This window comes from Athene noctua, chromosome 2 (assembly GCF_965140245.1).
Source record: "Athene noctua chromosome 2, bAthNoc1.hap1.1, whole genome shotgun sequence".
Taxonomy (NCBI): Eukaryota; Metazoa; Chordata; class Aves; order Strigiformes; family Strigidae; genus Athene; species Athene noctua.
This window is the reverse complement of record NC_134038.1, coordinates 156,962,315-156,982,969: the sequence shown is the minus strand read 5'-3', so window position 1 is coordinate 156,982,969 and position 20,655 is coordinate 156,962,315. Positions and strand designations below refer to the sequence as shown.

Here is a 20,655-nt window from a genome sequence, read left to right as displayed (position 1 = left end):
TTTGCCAGCTAGTTCTCACACAACTTCAGAATTAGACTTGTAAAAACTATTAAAATGTAGCTGACAAGCAGGACTAATAATTCTTGTGGTTTTAAATGTGTCTTTTTTTATTTTGGGCTTATTTCAGACTTGATTTTTAGGCTGACTGATCTGTTCTCTGAAAAGTAGGCCTATGGGCTTAGACACAAGGCACTAAAAGACTCTGTGGTCTTATACAATACTATTTTGTGGGGGAAAAATATATACTGGAGGATAAACAAAAAATCCATTGGGAAAATAGATAATTATTTTTTAATAACTGCTTATGAAGCAGCACGAATTAGCTTGAAGACAGGTGTCCTGCTTATGTGCAGCTCAGTTGAATTTTTGTAGCAGCTAAAGCTCTATGCTTTTGAGGCATTAAACATGCAATAAAAACTTTTTAATATCTCTGGACAGCATAGCTTTGTCACCCTCTCTTTATTCTTGATGCATATATGATACATTACTGACTGGATGCTCTAAGTAGAATATTAAAAAGAAAAAAAATAATCTAAGTAATCCTCTACTTTGTCCCTAAGCTATATTATCACCATTATGTATTTTCATATTTATAGTTTTATATCAGTAAAAAGGTCTTATATTCCCAGTCATTCAGGAAATGCTATGTAGTTTAAACATTCCTTGATATTCCTAGCCTTTTGCAGGAAGTCATGTGCTTGAGGTTTTATAACATCTGTATGTTCCTTGACAATTATATTACTACACGGCCTCTATAACAAAACTGAAATATTTATTGTCTTTAAATTTACTCTGTAAAATTAAAGATATACTCAGATAAATTACCTTTTTAAAAAAAATTGTTGGTGCAATATTTGTGTTGTCTTGTACTGACTTTCAGTTTGAAGAACTGATTATGTTCTTCTGCCTGAACAGAATTGAATTGGGCTGATACAGTTTTAGCTTATCTCATTAATTATGGGTGTCTTGTCTGATTTTATGTACGTGTGTTCAACCAACCGTCCTGTGTTTTCTGTAAGTCTAAGGAGCTTGAAAGGAAGACCATATTATAGACTATGGAATTCCATGTTTAAGGAAAAGATGGTATTGAGCTGTTCATTGGAAGAAACTGAAGTGAACAGAGAGGTGAACAAGGTCTTCGAGTTACTTGAGTAGACTCAGAGACTACCACTTCCTCCTCCTGCTGATCTTTTGCTGATCTGCTTCCTTTTGGTTGCCTGTATTGTCTTCACTTCAGTTACAAGATGTTTTATTTTTAAGGGGTTCACATATTGAGAAAAGGGAAATACTTGGAAAAGGCATCAGAATTCAATTTTAGCATCTCATGGCACACTTTGTATGTCAGATGATGTGGAGGTTATAGTTCCACTTCTTAGCTCTATTCCCTTTATCTTACTGTGGCTATGTCCCATCTAGGTAAAGATGTTAAAACAAAACCACCAAAATTCTCCAGGGGCTATGTTTGTTTTTAATGGCAAAGGAAGGATGAATAAGTCAGACTGCCAGTTTTCTCAAAAAGATCTGTCCATTCTCTGTATCTCCTATAAGTATTGGCCACATTTATAGATTTTCTAAAACAGCTTATGCTTTCCTATCATGTTTGATAGTGACATAATTTGAGGGACACATGAACTAGAAACCAAGAGTTCCCTCAATGTAAAAAAAATGCTGGGACTTTCATCCTCTTCCTTCAAAATTTGTTCAGTTTTTTGATGAAGCAGAATGCAATAGGAGCAGCTTGCTTTAAGTCTCATGTAACTGGTATGTCCTCACATTTCATAAAATTAAGTATAGATTTTGATCAGCATGAATAATTTTTTACTAAATCATATGGTTTATCAGATGTCAATATATTGGATAGTCTTCAGTCCAGCCAAAGGAGATATTCCTGAACTGACTGCATTTTGCCATTGGTATGATTCTGTAAGACTTATTTGACTGTTTTCTTAAAATTATGATATTGACCCAGTAGTTCCTCCTGCAATTGTTAATTTATTGAAATTATTTTCAACTGTTACTTCCGATGTCAAAAACAGTAGCAGCCACATGAAAAAGAGAATAAGTAGCTTTTACTAGCTAACAATTATGAGACAATCCCATTTTATAGTCTAATATATATTATGCAAATTAACAGGCACCAGTTTTTTCAATTATCTCTCTTCATAATGCATTTAAACCACTAAATCTAGTGGGATACATTTTATGATGGAAATAGCTGCATGGGGACTCAATTCATTAGTCACCTATTTTAATGTGATTGTTGTGATATCTAGGCCACTGAAGGCAGTGGTTTTCCAGAATTTAATATCAGTGGACTGCTGTACTAAGTAGGAATGGATTTATGCATGTGATTATTTCATGCACTGAGCTGGAACTTAAGGCTGGAACAGTCCTTTTGTATGTGCAGGTCCTCTGTATTTCTATTACCATTGCAGTTTGAATATTAAGAGTGTTCGTACATGGTTGAAGCATTCATTGTATCAGTACCTGCAATTATTTGCTCTAATACAGAGAAAAGTAATGGTTATTTGACACTCATCTTTGTGTTGCCTTGCTCTTCTGTTGTCTGGAATTTCCAGAGTTCTTTGGTTCTTCTGAACTACAGTATTAAATATTTGAAGCAGTAAGTATGTCCCAATCAGCAGGAATTCACACAGACCCAAAAGGTGATCATTTTAATATGGAGATGAGTTTTCTTTTGTTGATAGGTAACCTCCCGATATCATCCGATACTCCGTTCTTCTCTGTGGCTAGTGACAGCTTCCTGATGGGAGTTCCAGCCTATTTGCCTGTTTATGGTTTTTTTTTGTTTGTTTGTTTTTGGGTTTGGTTTTTTTTTGGTGTTGTACTATTGTCAGCTTTCATTTGAAAAAGTAATTAAAGCAGGGGAGTCCTTTAATGAAAATTTAACCTGAATCATGCTGTTCATGACAACACAGTCTGTTTAAGTGTCATGAGTGAGGGATTAGGAGATTTACACTGGCTGTTGCTTTTCACTCAATGGTCAAAATAGAACCAGTTCAAGAAGAAGAATAGCAGGAAAAGCAGTTAAGGCTCCTGCTAAAGTCATTGTTTGAACTGAGAGTTACTATACAGCTTCTCAGAATTCACTGCATACTTTCATAAATGATACTGTGTTGACATTCCGTTTCTCAGAAGTTCCAAGTGTTCCCTGGCTTTGCTTTAGGCCTTGCTGCTATTTGCAGCTCCTGCAGAACTTTAAAAGCTTTCCATAGGGACTGTGTACATCTACAGTTTATGCATACCAGTTTGAAATTGTGAACTCTCTGCATATACTTTTATCACACTGCAAATTTCAATTTTTTTTGTAAGGCTACTTGCATCGTCTCCTCTTTTCTGGCGTGGAATTCCAGGCTCATGGCACAGTGCTAACAATGAAAAAATGTTGCGTTTCAAGAGAAAAGATGCACAGGTCTAGAGAACAAGTCCATCCAGTTATATTATGAAATTTATAACTGTTTCAAATGCAAACATATTTGTTGAAAAAATGGCTAAAATTTCATTCTTCATGTTTTTTTCCCCAGTGTTGAATTATAAACAACCCAGTGCTCTTTTTCTTAAGTGTTTCTGTTGATTATGATTTTCATCAATACTGAATAGATCATACAGTGAAGATGATCAGGGGTCATCTGCTTGATAAACAACAACTTTAAAAAAGGTAACTTTTCTGTGAAGTAGTTCAGAGAGAAGGAAAAACTCAGAGAAACATGATGTTACAGGAAAAGAAAGGGGATCATGGATATGCAATAGAGATCTTGTTTGTACCCACTGAACTCCCAGGAGTGGGAATGAGATAGAGACTGTGAAGGTCATACAGGTAATTTATTGATTACTTTGGTATGTAAATCTCTTTTGCTTAATAAAGGGTAATTGGTTTTTAGATCCTTTTGCATTTTCTTTTCCCATTTAAGTACTGAAGCTCTTGAAGACTGTATGTACTTAAGTAAGTTGTATATTACTGAAGGCAGAGAAATTGTCTTGCAGATTTGTGGATGCTGAACTATAAGCCTCTGATTCTTCAGAGGGGTAACAAATACCCCTGCTCAAGAAATGCACTGGAGGGCAAGGAAGAAAATGGAGCATAAAGGAAAGCTAAAAGCAGCCACGTCCTGTGGTGGAACTTCTAGTAACTTTGTGGGAGAGGCACTGGGGTGTTTAACTTAGCATAGACTGTCTCTGTTTTGTACGAATTCTTATATGTTTGACTTACCCTGGCAATCTCCTGGCAGCATGGCCAGAGATTTCCATTGGATACAAATGTTTTCAGCAAAATGTAGGATACTAGGCTACAGAAATATATTTGATTAAAGACTATCAATATCGCTGATTTCAGACTAGACTGGGTTTTTAAAGCAGTGATTCTCACTGTGGTTACACTTCCTTTTCAGTAATTTTTCTGTGTATGACCAGATACTATATTTGATAGCGTCAGTTTCTAAATAAAGCAGATACTAATGCTCTCAAAGTATAATTAACAGTAAAAGAAATGCCTCCAACAGCTCCACTGTACCTTGAAGCTTTGGTTTTCCTTTAGGCTTCATAGGATTTAGAGGTTCCTTTTAGATCTAGTTCACAATTAGGGCATGCCTCGTGTCTTTTGCTTGGTTTAGGATGAGATACCTTTACAGCTGTTAGGAAAAAAATAATGCTGCTCTTCTACAAAAACTGCTGCGGGGAGTTGCAGCTGTGTGTTTGTTTGTTGTTGGGGTTTGTTTTGGTTTGGTTGTTTTTTTTAAATTCAGAATCATCTATAGATGGATTTATTAATGGGCAAATGGAGAGGAGCTATAATTTGTGTTGACTATTTTTAATTCCACTGTCTTAGAAACTGCTTTTGCCATTCTTATGTCTCTTAAATACTGTCAAAAATGTGAACTTCATCTTTAAGGTATAGTCAGTTACTCTTTGTAACAATTTTTTGTGGCAAGGGATGTAAAAGTCATTTGTGCGCATTCCTCCTTAGTCATAATTTACTGCCACGTTAAAAAAGCTGTCCTTGTATTTGGGATGCCACAGTCTGCTCCTGTCATATTGTGACAGTCTACTTATTTCAGCCAGTTTGTCTACTGCCACTGTAAGTTTTTCAGTCAGCAAACACTTCTATTCTTACAGAGCTTTGCTCTCCCAGTTTTAATAACTAATTTTAGCAGGGGATGGTGTGTTTTATTCTTTAAATATGAAATATATCAACTCTTGGGTAAATTCAACCTGCTCCTGGTAAATAGTTACTTTCTAGCTGAATATTTTGCTTTTTATTCCTTCTTGCCAAGATAAAATAATTTCTAAATAAGTCACCTCTTTGCCATCTACAAAGCACAGTGATGTTCTCAAACAGCTTGCCAGTAGGGTTCATTCAGACAAAATGTAGCTTTAAGATGAATTTTTGTAAGCTATGAAATTGTTGACAGCAACACCAAAGGACTGGTCCTTGTAATAACTGGGAAATTTCTTTCAATGATACACTCCAAACAATAGATTCTTGACTGGCTGCTTTTACTTACTAATAATAACTATTACTGTGTCTTTTCAGTCCTTGCTATTTGTAGGTAAGTATTAATTAATATAAATGTAATATATAAAATAAATATAAAGGTATTAATATTTTTTAAAAAGTGCAATAATTTGCATTCAGTATTCACAACTACACAATCACAATCCCTATAGCACATCATTTGTGATAAGGTATCACTAAAGTCAGTGTAAATTCTCTTTTATCCAGAAATAAATTGGCCAGTATTACCCTGGATAGTGTAGAATGTAGTTTAATAGAGTGGCTACTATAAGTATTTTGTATGTTAAGACAGTATTTTACTTTTTAGTTCTACCTGTTGGGTTGGAAATTTGAACATGCATTTGCAATGAGTTGAAAAATCTAAATATGAGGAAGAGAGAACTGATCTGAGCAATAACCTTGAATTAGCTCATAAACTAAAGATGAGAGCACCTCAGCACTAGTGCCAGCATACCACCCACAGGAATTAGGACTGGCTAATGTAAGTGTATCCACTTAAGACTGCTAGAAACTGCTGAAGTGGGGGTGCATTAGGATAAATAGATAATATTATGTAAGACATTGCTTAAGATGGCTGATTTGTCAGGCACAGGCTTGTTAATATTGCTTTTATATTTCTGACAGAGGTGATGCGGTCATTAATCAATAATTGTTTTGCTAGATTTAAAGATAAAGGGCAGCCCTAACAACATTAAGTGAGGGGCTGTGGTAGAAGCCTCCTTTAATAAATAACAAGATTTTGCACTTGCGTTGCAAAACACCTTTCATCTAAGCAGGATAAAGATTTCTAGAGGTGGGTAAGTTATGCTGCATTTTAGTATGAGAAGAGATGAGGTATACTGAGTTTGAGATTCACCCAAGGTCATGCAGAAAGTCAGGATCAGAATTAAGTTTTAGAGTCCAAAATATTTTCTTAAAAATTGTACTTCAAGCCAAATAAACCTAGCTATTCATGAGGATTGGAAAGAGCTACATGACTAGTTATTGTACCATGTCTTGCTGCTGTTGCATAATTGCTGACCAGTAGAACTGCTTGTGGAGTAATACTTCATACCAGGGCTGAAAGCTTCCTCCCCTGAAGTCATTTGGAGCTCTTTCCCTTTGACTGCAGTATGTCTAGGATCTCACCCAAATGTGAGTATGGTTAGGATAATCTATCTGCTCTGTGATTTTGGAAGCTGCTGCTGAATTTTTAATTGAACAAAAGGTGAAGATAGAATTAGAAACCTTATCCCATGAAAAGAAGATTGTTTCTAGAACCTTGATGTTCAGTTCTTTTCTATCGTACCAAGAAAGATTTCTCTGCATAATGTATTCAGATGAACAGTGATCTTGCGTGCTGTTCTGATGGGCATTTTTTCTTCGTTACAAATTTTTGGAAAAGAGAATAGAAATTAACAGTTGTGTACAATAAATTACCCCCATATATATTGCAAAAGCATGTAAATAGTCTATCTTAGAATGGTTTTGCAAATGATCAGTTAAACTGGATTGCACTAAAAATTGGATGCGTGTTGCAAGATCCCTTAAATTTTGGGAAGAGGTTTTAAAGGCACCAGCTTCATTTTGTTTTCAAGCTCTTTTTGCTTTTAATTTCTTTCTCAAAAATCACGTTCTACTTTAGGAATCTTAGCATCTGAAAATATAGTACAATAAAAGTTGAATTTTTCTAATGTAAAAAGCCTGCACACATGAGAAAATAATGAAATATGGAATGTTTGGCATGATCTTCATCCTAGAAGATCACATCACACCACAAAGTGCATATTTTATTAAGTCATATTCTTATCAGCTGTGGAAAATGAGATATCATTTAAAATGCTTCCAGAAGATGAATTCCGGATATTTGAGGTTTTTCTGACCTCATGGATGCTTTGTAATCAAAGACATTTGCATTAGCATGGCCAGTGATTCTGTTCAGCTGGCTATTTCCAGAGCTGTAAGCCAGAGGATAAAGTCCAAGAACCAAAAGTTTCAACAGTTTTTCTGAACTTGGTATTAGCCTCATCTGACAAATGCCTTGCTAGGAGCATTGGTTTTGGTTGCATGGTCTTCCACTGATCTTTTCTTATGGGAATCTCTGGTCCTAAAGGTCAACATTCCTGGTAATCTAGCGAGCAGGTTTTGGAAACATGTTTTTTTAATATATAGTGCATTCACAATTATGGCTCACATTTTTCTTCTGCTCAAGGTGAAAGTTCCAAATGTATGTAACTTGCCTAGATATGAACTAAAGTTTCTGAGTAGCATTAGTGCTCTTTTCCTCCCTCTCTTATATAACAGTATTTGGAGGCTAAGTGTGCTAGTGCTGTTTTTTTTTTCAGAGTCATTTAGAGTTTCCCATATGCTCTTTTTCCTTTTGTTACTTCATTGTCCAGCCTTTCAGAGGAGTCCCATTCAGAAATTATGTCCTGTGGTCACTTGTTCGCTTTTATTATTTGTTTTACAGTTTTGCTTTTTTAATTCTTCTTGAGTTGACTTATTTCTAACCATGGAGCATGGGTGCCAAGGAATATTTGGCTTTCTTTCTCAAAGAAACATCTTTGAAAATACACACATTCACAAATTATAACCTAAAATATTCCCATGTCTCTGCTGTCCAGCATTACTGCACTTCAGAGCTAGAAAGAAAGGGTAAATGGATGCAGAGGCAGTTAAACGATTTTTAAAACAGGCATTCATAGAAGCCTGAGTCTTTATTTATCTGGTTTGTCTAACCCTAATTTCAAGAAGCTAAATGCAGTTAGGAGATTATATTACTCCTCTCCATTACACTTCCATTCACTAATCCCATCCTGACTGCTATGTTTCTCATGTGAGATCTGATTCAGGAAAAACTGCATATCTTTCCTTTGTTTATGTGCACACCCAAGATGATTTTTTTTTTTTTTTTTTTTTTAGGAAAGCTCTTAAGTATATGCTTAAGTCAATTTGGTAATAATTTCTGATTGAGAGCCCTAAGAGAACTTTATCCCTCTTCGTGAAAAGCTTGATCCTATGTAATTTTAGCTAATAGGAGCTTTGCTTTTAGTTATTAATGTGGGTGAGATAGGATCAATGGTAAATTTTTTTTTCTGTACCCAACTTTGTGTCTTGAAGCATTGCCTCTCCTTCTCTTCCACTACTTTTCTGTATACTGTCACAGACTATAAACAGACTACTTTTTTGGTTTTGCTTTAGGTTAGTTGCATAATTCCACTGTTGAGTGGTCACTCCATGTTATCTGTGTGCTTGGGGAAGCATCTTTAAACATACATGTTAAAATTGTTTCTTAACACTAATAAAGCACCAGCATAGATGGGGTCTTTGTATTAACTTACATTAGTTGCAAAGAGTATGCCACAAGGAAAAGTTTAAAAGCCCTGTAGGAATCTGTAGACAAGAGAGGATATTAGTTAAATGTATGTTTTGGAATAGTACTTTCCTCAGGGAATAAGACCAAAGACCAATCTCATTGAGTGTGGATTGGATCGGTGGGCCAACGTTAACGGGATGAGTTTCAACAAGGCCAAGTGTTGGGTCCTGCACTTGGGCCACAACAACCCCCTGGATGGCTACAGGCTTGGGGAGGAGTGGCTGGAGAGCTGTCTGGAAGAAAAGGATCTGAGGATTCTAATTGACAAGCAACTGAACATGAGCCGGCAGTGTGCCCAGGTGGCCAAGAAAGCCAACGGCATCCTGGCTTGTATTGGAAATAGAAATGACCATCAGAAGTAGGGAGGTGACAGTCCCCCTGTACTCTGCACTGGTGAGGCCACACCTGGAGTATTGTGTCCAGTTTTGGCCACCTCAATATGAGAGAGATACCGAGGTGCTGGAGCGAGTGCAGAGGAGGGCAACGAAGCTGGTGAAGGGCCTGGACAATAAATCCTGTGAGGAGCGATTGAAGGAGCTGGGACTGTTCAGTCTGAGGAGGAGAAGGCTGAGGGCAGACCTCAGCACTCTCTACAACTCCCTGAAAGGACACTGGAGAGAGCCTGGTGCTGGTCTCTTCTCACAGGTAATTGGTGACAGAACAAGGGGGAACGGCTTTAAACTCCAACAGGGGAGGTTTAGACTGGACAGTAGGAAAAAAATTCTCCACAGAAAGAGTGGTCAGACCGTGGAACAGGCTGCCCAGGGAAGGGCTGGAGTCACCATCCCTGGAGGTGTTGAAGGGTCGTTTGGATGAGATGTTGGGGGCTATGGTGCAGGGGAGAACTTTTTAGTCGGGCTGATGGTTGGACTCCATGATCCCAAGGGTTTTTTCCAACCTGAATGATTCTGTGATTCTGTGAGTTACACTAGAGAATAATTTGACCTACTGTCTTTGATGTTAAAAAAGTGGGGACAAACTCATTCCTTTGGTATCTGCTTTGAAGAAGAAAATGCATAATGGTGAAGGAGCAAGTTTATGTATCACCAGAGAGTGTATATATGTAGTTCTGAAACAGTCTGCTGACACAGTATTAAATTTCTGGTCCTGTTCTGTGCATGAAAGCAGTGAATATTTATAATTACTTTTTTTTTTTTTTTCACATACATTTCTCTAAGTGCTACAGAATGGGCAGTGTTTCAAAATGTACAGTATTAAGACAGAAGTGGTATTTTTAACAAGTGAATTAGCAGAGATCTAAAATTAAAGTCAGCAGCACTGGCCAGATTTCTGAGGAGGAGTGACGCTATTGGGACAGGCAAGGGGAAAATTCTCTGAAAATGGAAAACTGCTGTATTCTTGAGACAAAGCTTTACTGATAAAGGGTTAACCAAACTGACCCCTTGGTGACAGTGAAAATCCTTGTAAAATTTGCTTGTTGATATGTAACCTTACTCCCTTTACAGACAACAGCTCTCCACACAAACTTATACATTCCTTGTGAAATCTTCAACAATAGACATTGTAAAACAATTACGTAATGCTGCAGTGTTTTCTTTCAGGAAAAAAAAAAGCACTATGGTTGTAAATAGTTTAGCCCTTAGCAATTTTCTGCTACTTAGGCTCTGACGGACACAGTGTGTGTACAGTGACAGCTTAATCAGGTCATTTGTATCAAATGGGAGATGTGGAAGACAAGACTTTTTTGATAATAAAGTGAAAAGTGTTTCTCTCTGTGCCATGTCTACATTCAGTCTTAAATATTTTGTCCAAAATCAGTCTCCCCTGTAGACTTTCCCAATAACTAGAAAGTCAGTTTAACAAAGATGTAATAATTAGTCATCATTGTGTAAACTGGAAGTTTTGCTGAAAATTACTTTGTACTAAATTGTCATGTTGACTAGCAGTCAACATGGGTAGGAGCTTTTATAGGAACATTTGTGTTCTCTGTGTGAGTTATGTTTCTGTTCTTGCTGTTAAAAAGTAAAAATGAGGAAAGTAGTTAACTAGAAACAGGCTTGCTAAGGTAACTTTTATGTTGGTTGTTTTGTTGTTGGTTTTATTTTATATTTTTTAATAAAATGCTGCTTTACTGAACAATTAAGATTGTGAAATCTGAAGGAAGTTAGTAGAAAGCATTTTTCCATGTTTGCTTTGCTACCCCCCCCCCCTTTTTTTTTTTTAGTAGGGTTTTGTTTGCAGGCTGATAAATAGGAACTAACGTACAGTTGCGTAATATTTGATAGCTATGTTAAAAAGCACTAATAAACAGGTCAAGAGTGTGAATACTCACCCTTGCTACTACACGGGCTCCAAGTCATTGCATATTTTACCGAAGTTTGACTGAAAAATGAAACCAAGCCAGTAAGACAGTCACTTCTGAGCTCTGAAAACCTGCCAGTGGTCTTGTACTTTGGAAAGTGGTTGCTTATTGTCTTCAGACCAAAGAAATGCATAAGGTGAAATTTTATTTTGTTTACATATGACCATGCTAAGGATAACTGATTACTTTTGAAAATTCTACTCAGCAAGTTGTTTATCTGCATTTGCAGATAGACACATGGTGACTGTGGTCATCAGAAGTGAGATTTTTCAAGTTTGTCTTTGTGTCATCTTGTCGATCATGCTTCATTTACTGCTTTTACGTGGTTCCAACTATGTAGGAAAGAATCATTTGAGCTGCATATATATCGTTTGTGTGCACAATTCTATCTTACCAAAAATCAATTTTATTTTATGATTGATAACTCAGAGTCTAATAGCAAAAAAGATTATAAAAATGAAGTGCATCAAATGCATGTGTCTTCCAATTCTCATTTTATTAGTGTTGATTTTAATCACTGAATCTTTTTTAAGTGTATCAAAGGTACATGATCAAATCGTGCTTTTTAATGAGAAGGATATCAGCTGTGAAAGTCATGTTTGGCTGTCTGGAATATTTGCATAAGATAATGGAGCAGTAGTTTCATTCCCCTGATCTCTGATTATGGGAAAGGACCCTGACTGACAGTTTGACCAGATTAGGAGAGATTCAAGTTCCTTGGTTATGTTGACCAGAGAGATCTACTTTCCTATTGAAGTATGGGATTGCATTAATTTCCTTTGGTCTCTCTATTAAAAAAAATGGTGAAAGGAAGTGTCAGTGGTATTTAAATGACCCTAGTTGGTGTTAATATTCATTTTACTTTAAGACGACTGAGACGGAGAGGGGAATTTTTGCTGGTTTTGTTACTATGACTGTACTGGTAAAGAAAGAACTATAAGAATAAGAATTTTCTAGGCTATTACAAATATGCTATTACTTTTTAACACTAAAAAAGATATTTGTGCACACTGCGAAACAATTTTAATTTGGTAATCATGAAGCTTTGAATTTGCATAACATGGTAGAATCATGACTGAAATTCAGTTGAATGGCTTCTTGGGTGCAGGTTGTTGTAGCAATTCGAGTAACTGCAGCAGACACCGTAGCAGAATCTTCAGCTTTAAGTATTGTATTTACTATTAATTTACGTTGTTTAGCATCAATAAATAAATTAGTTACTCAATATGTCAGTCAAATAAATAATGTAGTTATAGAATTTCCAGTTCTGAGAAGTGATAACTAATAGAATGCGATCTTATATACCGCGTATTTTTTTCCTTATGGCAAGATAAACAATGATTGATGAGTTGGGTCTGTGCTTAACTTGTATTGGAGATTACATTTGCATAATGCTCATGAACTGTCCTACAGAAGACTTTGGTACAGGGTAGAGAAAAATCCCGTATTTGTTATGGGCTTTTATAAATTGTTTCCAAATAGTAAGGATCTTATTTTCTGACAATTCAGTAGGTTACTAGAGTAGTTGCTATGTGGTTTTACTTCATTGGCTGTTTAGTTGTGTGTTATTCCAACAAAAAGGAAAATCGCATACAGCAGTGGTACAGATTCCTTCACATCATATTGCCATGGTTAAGTCTGTCATGTATTTGAGAAACTAAATTGAAGCTTGTAAAGATATTTTAATTTTTGACCCCTGAGGTTATAAACATGTTTGCTAGTGTCCAGGCTTGTAATGCAAAGCTCTGTAGAATTTAATAATAGTGAAGACCTAAAATTTCAAAGGGATCTAATAACTCTGTGTGTTGTAAACATGTCTGAAGACATTAGTAGAAGTCAGTGTCAAATTTGAATCTTCCCATAGAAATCTGAGAGGAATGTAATTAAATATGATAGAAATGTCAAATTCTGCACAGATTTTTTTTTTATGGTGTTGATTTCTTGTCCACTGGTACAATGATTAAAGTCATCAGGATCCTTACACCATCAGTACACTGAATATGATCACATATGAAATGAGGATTTTGAATTTTTATAATTATTCTCACGTTCCTGATCTGTTTAATTATCATGGATTTAATGTCATTGTTAAGTGCAGGAAGATATATGGAGCTTCTTATACTTTTTGTATGAAGCAAGTGAGGCTTGCAGATGTCTGAAGACTTACTTTCTGTCATAATGACAGCCAAACTAACACTTTGAAGCAGTTGAGTTAACGGTTTCAAGTTTTAGAAGCCGCACAGGAAGCAAATGCCTAACAATAATTCTTTCATGATTTTTTTTTTTTCATTCCAGTAATTTTCCCTGTAAAACTTACGGGAAAATGCAAAAAAAAAAAAAAAATCTATTTTATAATTTTTGCCTTCTAATATCTTGTCAGTGCTTCCTTTCATTCAATTGTTTAAGAAAATTAGTCAATTATTTTGGACAACCTGTGGAACAGGTCTCTGCATGTATGTCTTCTTGGAACTAAGATGAATTTATTATGATTGACATTGAGAAGTAGGTTTTTATGTTAAAGTGTTTATAAAGAAGAAGAATGGCTTACCATAGGAACTATGCTCAAGAAAAAAAGGACTGCTATCAGAGTGAGGAGTACACATTTCTTCTGGATTGTTTTCTTTGTAACCTCTGGACAGACCTACCACAGGCGAACAGGAAATACCAGCAGCAGTAGGCTAGCTAGAAGAAAAGGTGAACAGAAGGTTGTTTCTGGATTTGTAATTCTTAATTATTGCTACAAGCAATGTATGATCCAACAAATTACCTTATTAAACTTAGAATGGATTTCATAACAGGTCCTCTCCAAATCAATACTTCCTTTCATGATTCATAAAGAGTATTGCAGTAATAAATGGATAGAACAAATTTCTCAATTACTGATTTTAAGAAGCGGAGGATTAGATTATTCAGATGAGCTCTTTCCCAACTGCACTGACAATTCAGTTTTTATTGTATGTAAATAGTGTTTTGTGCTGTCTAACAAGGTCACTTGTCAAACGCTTGGGCCTGCTTAGGCTTTCATTGGAAATAAGATCCAGCTCTTGAATTGTTTTCAAAGTAGAAACTATTTCTTTCCTCTTCTTACACAAGTAGCAGTAAGCAGTCTAATCTTATTTAACCTCACTCATAATTGTTGTAATTTGCATCAGTACAGACTAAGATTGTGTTATTGACAATTTGTTCATGTTTTCCTGATACATACCTTCAAACTTACTATCAATTGAACATATTGGTTAATATCTAAGCTTTATATTCTGTCAACATCCTTTTTTCATATTAAAAGTCATTTGGATGCAAGTTAAGTATTTTCAGGGGTCTAGTGAGGTAAATGTGAGTATTGTATGCACCATTTGCTCAAGTTTTTTGTGACTGTATTAACTTGACATTTAGTTACTGGAGGTATTTTGGAAGATTAATTCTTCAGATCTGCAAAGTAGTTTTATCTGGAAATATGTGTTAAAACATCTCAAGGAAGTTGCATTGCCATATGAAAGATCATATGTGTGTAGACATGACTCAGGGTAAGAGCAACTTCAGTTTAATTGCTCAATTCTGCAGAGAAGATAAGCCCATAGATGACATGGTGCCTACAGTGAAAGCTTAGCACTTAGAGTGGTAAGCTTGCAACTATCTATATAAGGCACTTCAAGGTCTGCAAGATGACATAGGTGAAAAATTTTGCCTTATGTAGACAAACTCAAATAAATTATGTAGATTTTGAAAGGATGAGTTGATTCTTACTCGTTACGTGAAAAAGCTGATTGTTCTGTATAACAAGCAAATAATATGTCCCAAAAGAATGATAGAGTGAGGAAATATATTTTCTGTTGCTAGCTTTGTTTTTCAATAGAGTATTCACTATACAATCTCATTTATTTGGGGTGGGGAGGGGGGACGACAACACACAACACGACACTACAAAGCATATACAGGTACATGTACTTTGAAGTTGTACAAGCTAATGGAAGTGCTCCATGTTGATATTTGTGGCTCAGAATTCAGAGCCTATGTTATTTTCCACTGTTTCTTCCATACCTGCCTCTGGAAGAAGCTTTCCTCTGTCACTATTGAAAGAGGATGACAGTTATTTTGGTGGAACACCACTCCTTACAGGATGTAATTGTACTGAGGAGTAGCAGCATAAAAGATAAAAAGAAAGCAAAATACCAGAATCTATCTTTGTGAGAGAGGGACATTATATTTAAGATATTTATGATTGAGATTTAAGCATAATACTGGCTTTAAAGCAAAATGGAGTCTTCTACAGACTCCTTGTTTTTCTTGTGACCATTCATCTGTTTGATTTTTATTGGTTTTTAATGTTTTCGCTCCTTGGAATTTTTGTACAAACATCATTGCAAAGTCGAACATACTCAAATAAAACCTAATAAATCTCACAGGAAAATATTGTATAACAGTTCCATTTAGATGGTAAGGACTCTCCCATTAAAGACTCCTATGGCTTTTTTATGACTTTTTTTTTTTTTAATGTTTGATTCCTAGCTTCTATAAATTATGCATGTTGGCTTTTCATTAACATAGAAGGCAAACATAATTCATTGCGAAGAATTCTTTGGTCACACATGATTGAGAAGTTCAGAAAGATCAAAACCACTTAGCTCTGTGGTAGGAACAAAACTGTATTTCATGTAAAGGCTCCAGCTCCCTGATTTTTAATATTGATTTTTCTTTTTCCCTCCAGTTCCACAAAAATTCAGGAATGCTGATACATTACACAAAGACATTTTGTAACTTCTGGAGCTCTACAAGGAGCCCACAGAGTGATGTTAACCTCTTCCAAACAAATGAAGTAGTTGTTGCATTGCTTTTTGTATATAACAGGAGTCATGCATTGCAATAATTATTTTTCCCTACAAAAAGATATAAAGCAATTTTTTTGTTCAAATGTCCTTTGTTGGTTGAGGCAGAAGACTGAAGGTGCTGATAAACAGATAAGATCAAGACGACACCAAATAAAGAAAGCATTGTTACTGCAGAACGAATAGGGTTTTGTGGGGTTTTGGAGTTTGAGTCTGAAAAAGCTTTTATATTCATAAGACTTCCAATGAAAAACGTGACATGAGAAAACAGTGACTGAGATATATGAGTACAAGGATGATGGTTCTCGCTTTCTAAAAGACAGCCATGGAAAAGGATTAATGTCATAGTGTTAATGCAGGAAGAGAGTTTTCTATACTGTGGATGTAGGAGACTTGAGTACAGCATGAGTTTGGTAGATGGAAAAATTGCATATGGTCCAACAGGAGAAAGAACCCTAGTGGGAGCTTATGAGAGTGGCTTTAGTACTTTGTTTAATAGAATAATTATAGCTGATACAGGAAGTAGTCCACAAGTACTGTAAGTTAGAGGAGATGATAATTAATTGAATATGAAAAGTTGATGGGGATTGTAATACCTATATCTGACAACTTTTTTCTTGAACAGTGAAAGTACTAAGAAAACATTCTTCTTCTGTATAAGCAGGATATCTAGTATTTCTAAAATATACCTGATCTCTGAACAAAATAGTCTTGAAATATAGTTATTGGTTAAAATAAACACTCCTAAAACAGTAAATAATGACAAATCTTGATGTAAATAAGAAAGCATAAAAATATGTACTCAAAAAATAATATTCTTTATCTTAGGAATTCACAACAGTATCAGGATACAGTCCATGAGGTCTTAATATCCTTCCTAGTAGTCCATTACATTAATATTTTTGGTTAGTGGCTATATTTAGATTAGCTCAAGTAACTGGGCAAAAATATTGTTACATCAAAAACAAAACCAACAAAACAAAATAAAAAAGCCTGGAACTGTGCACATTGGCAATATTGTGTTTTCATTCCCTCTGGTACAAGAAAGATGTTGATAAAATTACATGAGTTCAGCAGAGGACTATGAAGTTGAGAGCTGGAGCACTCCTCCTATGAAGGGAAGCTAAGGGAATGGGACTTGTTTAGCCTGGAGGATGATCAGAATGGACCTGAGAGCAGCTGGCTGGTATTAAGGAGGAGGTTTTGAGAAGAAAATGCCTTGCTCTTCACAGAGCTGCAAGGCAGGAGGAGAGGAGACAATGGTGGTAAATTGAAACAGAGAAGTTTCCAAATTAATATAAAGAGAAAAAAACCCCAAACTTTTCACAGTAAGGACAGCAAAACTTTGGTACAGGCTTCCAAATGAGTCTGTGGGTACCTCCTTCCTTGGAGGTTTCATGACTACATTAGATAAAACCCTGACCAACCTGGTCTGAATTCAGTGTTGACCCTGCTTTAAGCTGGAGATTTCATTTAGATTGTTGTATCCAGAGTTATTGTATGAATCTAAGGAATAAAGTATCTCACACTGTCTTAGTATTAATTGGGTATGTCACTGAAATACAATTCATACACCACTGGATAAAAGAAAGGTAAAAAAAATTGAATGATTGTAACATCATTTAGAGAGTATAAAAATAGCTGGAGATAGCTTCTCCTTACAGGTTCATGTTAGTTTTTGTATTCATTATGCCTAGGTTTCCCTTTGCAGGCACTTAGTGCACTCTTTCTATTGTCATATTTGTTTCAGAGTCCCTGACGTTTATATGTGCCCCTTCCTGAATTAAGGTCAGTGCAGATTGTGATCTGAAATTTTATAACAGGTTTTTATCAAGGTTATCTTATTATTGTGCTACTGCAAATGAGATCTTACTAGAAGAGGCAGTCTTTTCCCGAATTAAAAAAAATATTACTATTCCCATTTTTCAGAGGGACAGCTTAAATATGTTTCAAAATATATACCCAAAAGCATAGTGTAGTTTTAGTTAAATTGTGTCTACATCTTCTTAGTGTCAGCCTAGTGTCAAAACCACAAGATTATGTGTTTTCATTATAAGGTTTCACTTATGTATTGTATTTTCTTTTTAATAATTAGAATGAATGGTTTATATATGTAATACTTGGGCCCTGACTGACAAAACCTGCAGTGTCGTCTTGTGAATTTATCCTACAAAATTCTTTCCTGAATAGTATCATGGCATCTGTCAGCAGATTTCAGTGCACTGAGGTGCTATTCAAGTACCTGAAGTTGAAATAAATTATGACATTCATTCTTGCTAAGAATCTGTAGAAGCCATGTATTTAATGCTTTGTTATTCACCTCTTAGTTATGGAGTAAATGAGGAACTGATTCTGTATAAATCTAAAGCCTGAGGTTGCTTTGGTTGAGTCTTTTCAAATGTAAGGGTAGCTGAGAGATGAAAATTTGAGGAGGCACAGATAACTTACCCAGGTCTCTCATCAGCTTATTCCCAAACTGATTTTATGTGGGACTTGCCTGCTACAAGGAGCCATGCTCCAGTTTTCTGCATTTCAGAACAAGGCTTGTCTAGAGGGGATTAGAAGTGTCACCAGATCCTGGGTTTGATCCCATACCTTGAAGTGGTCAAAGCATAGTACTGTGAAAGCCAGCAAATGATAGACCTGCCAAGTGTCAGATATAAAAAATACCCACGCTTTCTGAAGTATCAAGGTTGGGAAAGGGAAGTTATTGGGTTAGGAGTGAAATGCAACGCATGCAAAGCATTTTGCAATAGCTGGCTCTGCATATTGACCTTTTCCAGTTTTCTGATTATCTGATGCCCTGTGAACTGGATAAAATGTTAACAGTTAAAAGAAAGTGGCCCTAATAAACCCCTCAAATTCCATAAAAGATGACAAATGAATGGATCAGAGTGATATATTCAGCATGTGTCTCATTTAAGTCTCTGCAGTATTGGGAAATAGCATTTGGCAGGGCCATACTCCCATCCTAAAACAAGTAAATCAAAATCTTTTTTCAGTACAAACTATTGAATAGCATTCACAGCCAATGTAAATTGGCATCACTCTACTGCCTTCATATTGATCTAAATTGTCCGAGTCTGATAATGTTTGACTGTGTTATATTGCAAGCCTTTTCTTACCTCACCACCTGTAGTTTGTAACCAAAAGTTCGTTTCTCAGAGGCTAGTTGTAGCTTTTAAGGTAGCTTCAAAAAAGCTTGAGTAAGGCAGGCAGCCAGGGAAATATATCCCTTTACTTGGAAAGAGAAGAGCTAAAATACAGCTAGATCATGAGGTGAGTGTTCTGTCTGTGGTGCTGCTTTGTACCCAGAAGCTTCAGAATGCACTAAAGAAACTGGTTTATGACAGCTCTGATACTTATGAAAGGAACTGTTCCAGTACGAAGATTGTTGGTGTTATCTTGTTCACTGATTATTGTTGATAGGTTTTTGTTTCATAATATAGTGATTACAATCACTGTATGAGTAAGGCTTTATGATCTGCAAAACCCTATAGAAAGTCAGGCTTTCCCCGGTGGTTTACAGGATTTTTGTCTACAAATCTATTTCTTAACTGCAGTGTCGTACACACACACACTTTAATATAATATTTAATGTATTTTAATTTAACCTTCTTGTGGTGAGAAGCATGACTGAAATTGGTAAATGCAAGATGGTAACTCAGAACAATGTTATGTGTGTTCCTAGAATGCTTTTAACTGCTGACATGCAGGCAGAGTACTGTGGCTGCAGTTTTTTGCGTATCTATACTAAAAACGTTAACTTGAACTGAACCGTTTAACATGCCTAATCCATAGCAGCTGTAATGGTCAGTGAAAATATTTCTGTAAACCACTTCTATTGGCATTCTGAGCTTCCCTTAGTATTGCTTTAATTTTAGTCAACCACTCAAACTTCAACCAGAATAAACTGGTGCCAGATTATGCATCAATGACATATGTATTCTGTATTCTTCGGAAACCTCACGCAATTGCAGATTTCACTTGCCTGTACAACCACTTTGTAACTAATTAGACTAGACGTGGCACTAGAGAGAAACCACAAACACAGCAGTATGCCCTGATAGATATTAATACAGTCCAGTCTCTTGACAAAGTGAACAATTGCCCAAATAATGATTTCCTGCTGTAGACTTTTTATGCTTTGTTTGTTAAATCCTATTTTCCTTCCTACTTTCCTGTTGACTACAGCAGAATTGAATTTTATTCAAGCCGACTTGCACTGGGTCAACAAAAGTCTTCACCTTTTTGGAAGAAAAGTTAACTCATTGAAGGCTGTCTGGTTTTGAACATATCTTATCGGTGCACTGAGCTCCCACCCACAACCAAAAGGAAGGGGTTAATAGTGCTTTATGAAATGTGGGAGAAATGAGGCGCTGAGGTACATATTTGCTAATGTGTTTAAAGCAAAGTCAGAGTTCACTGGACCATGGTTTGGTTTGTTTTCATTTTCTGTTCATTTTTTTCTAAGTATTTGCTTATTGCCTTAGTGATTTAGCAAAAAGTTGTGCTAAATGTATTGGATATAACATGGACAGTGATTACTAGCATAAGCATCGCTACAAAAAAAGGTGGTGTAGTGGAAATTAATCCTGTGGAATATCATGTCACTAAAGAG

At 35.9% G+C, this 20,655-nt stretch overlaps 1 protein-coding gene across 4 annotated transcripts in view; it reads left to right on the top strand.

Moving 5' to 3' along the window:
- BBS9 (Bardet-Biedl syndrome 9) overlaps positions 1–20,655 on the top strand; it is a 313,837-nt gene that overhangs the window by 223,690 nt on the left and 69,492 nt on the right. The gene's annotated exons all lie outside the window — the stretch shown is intronic.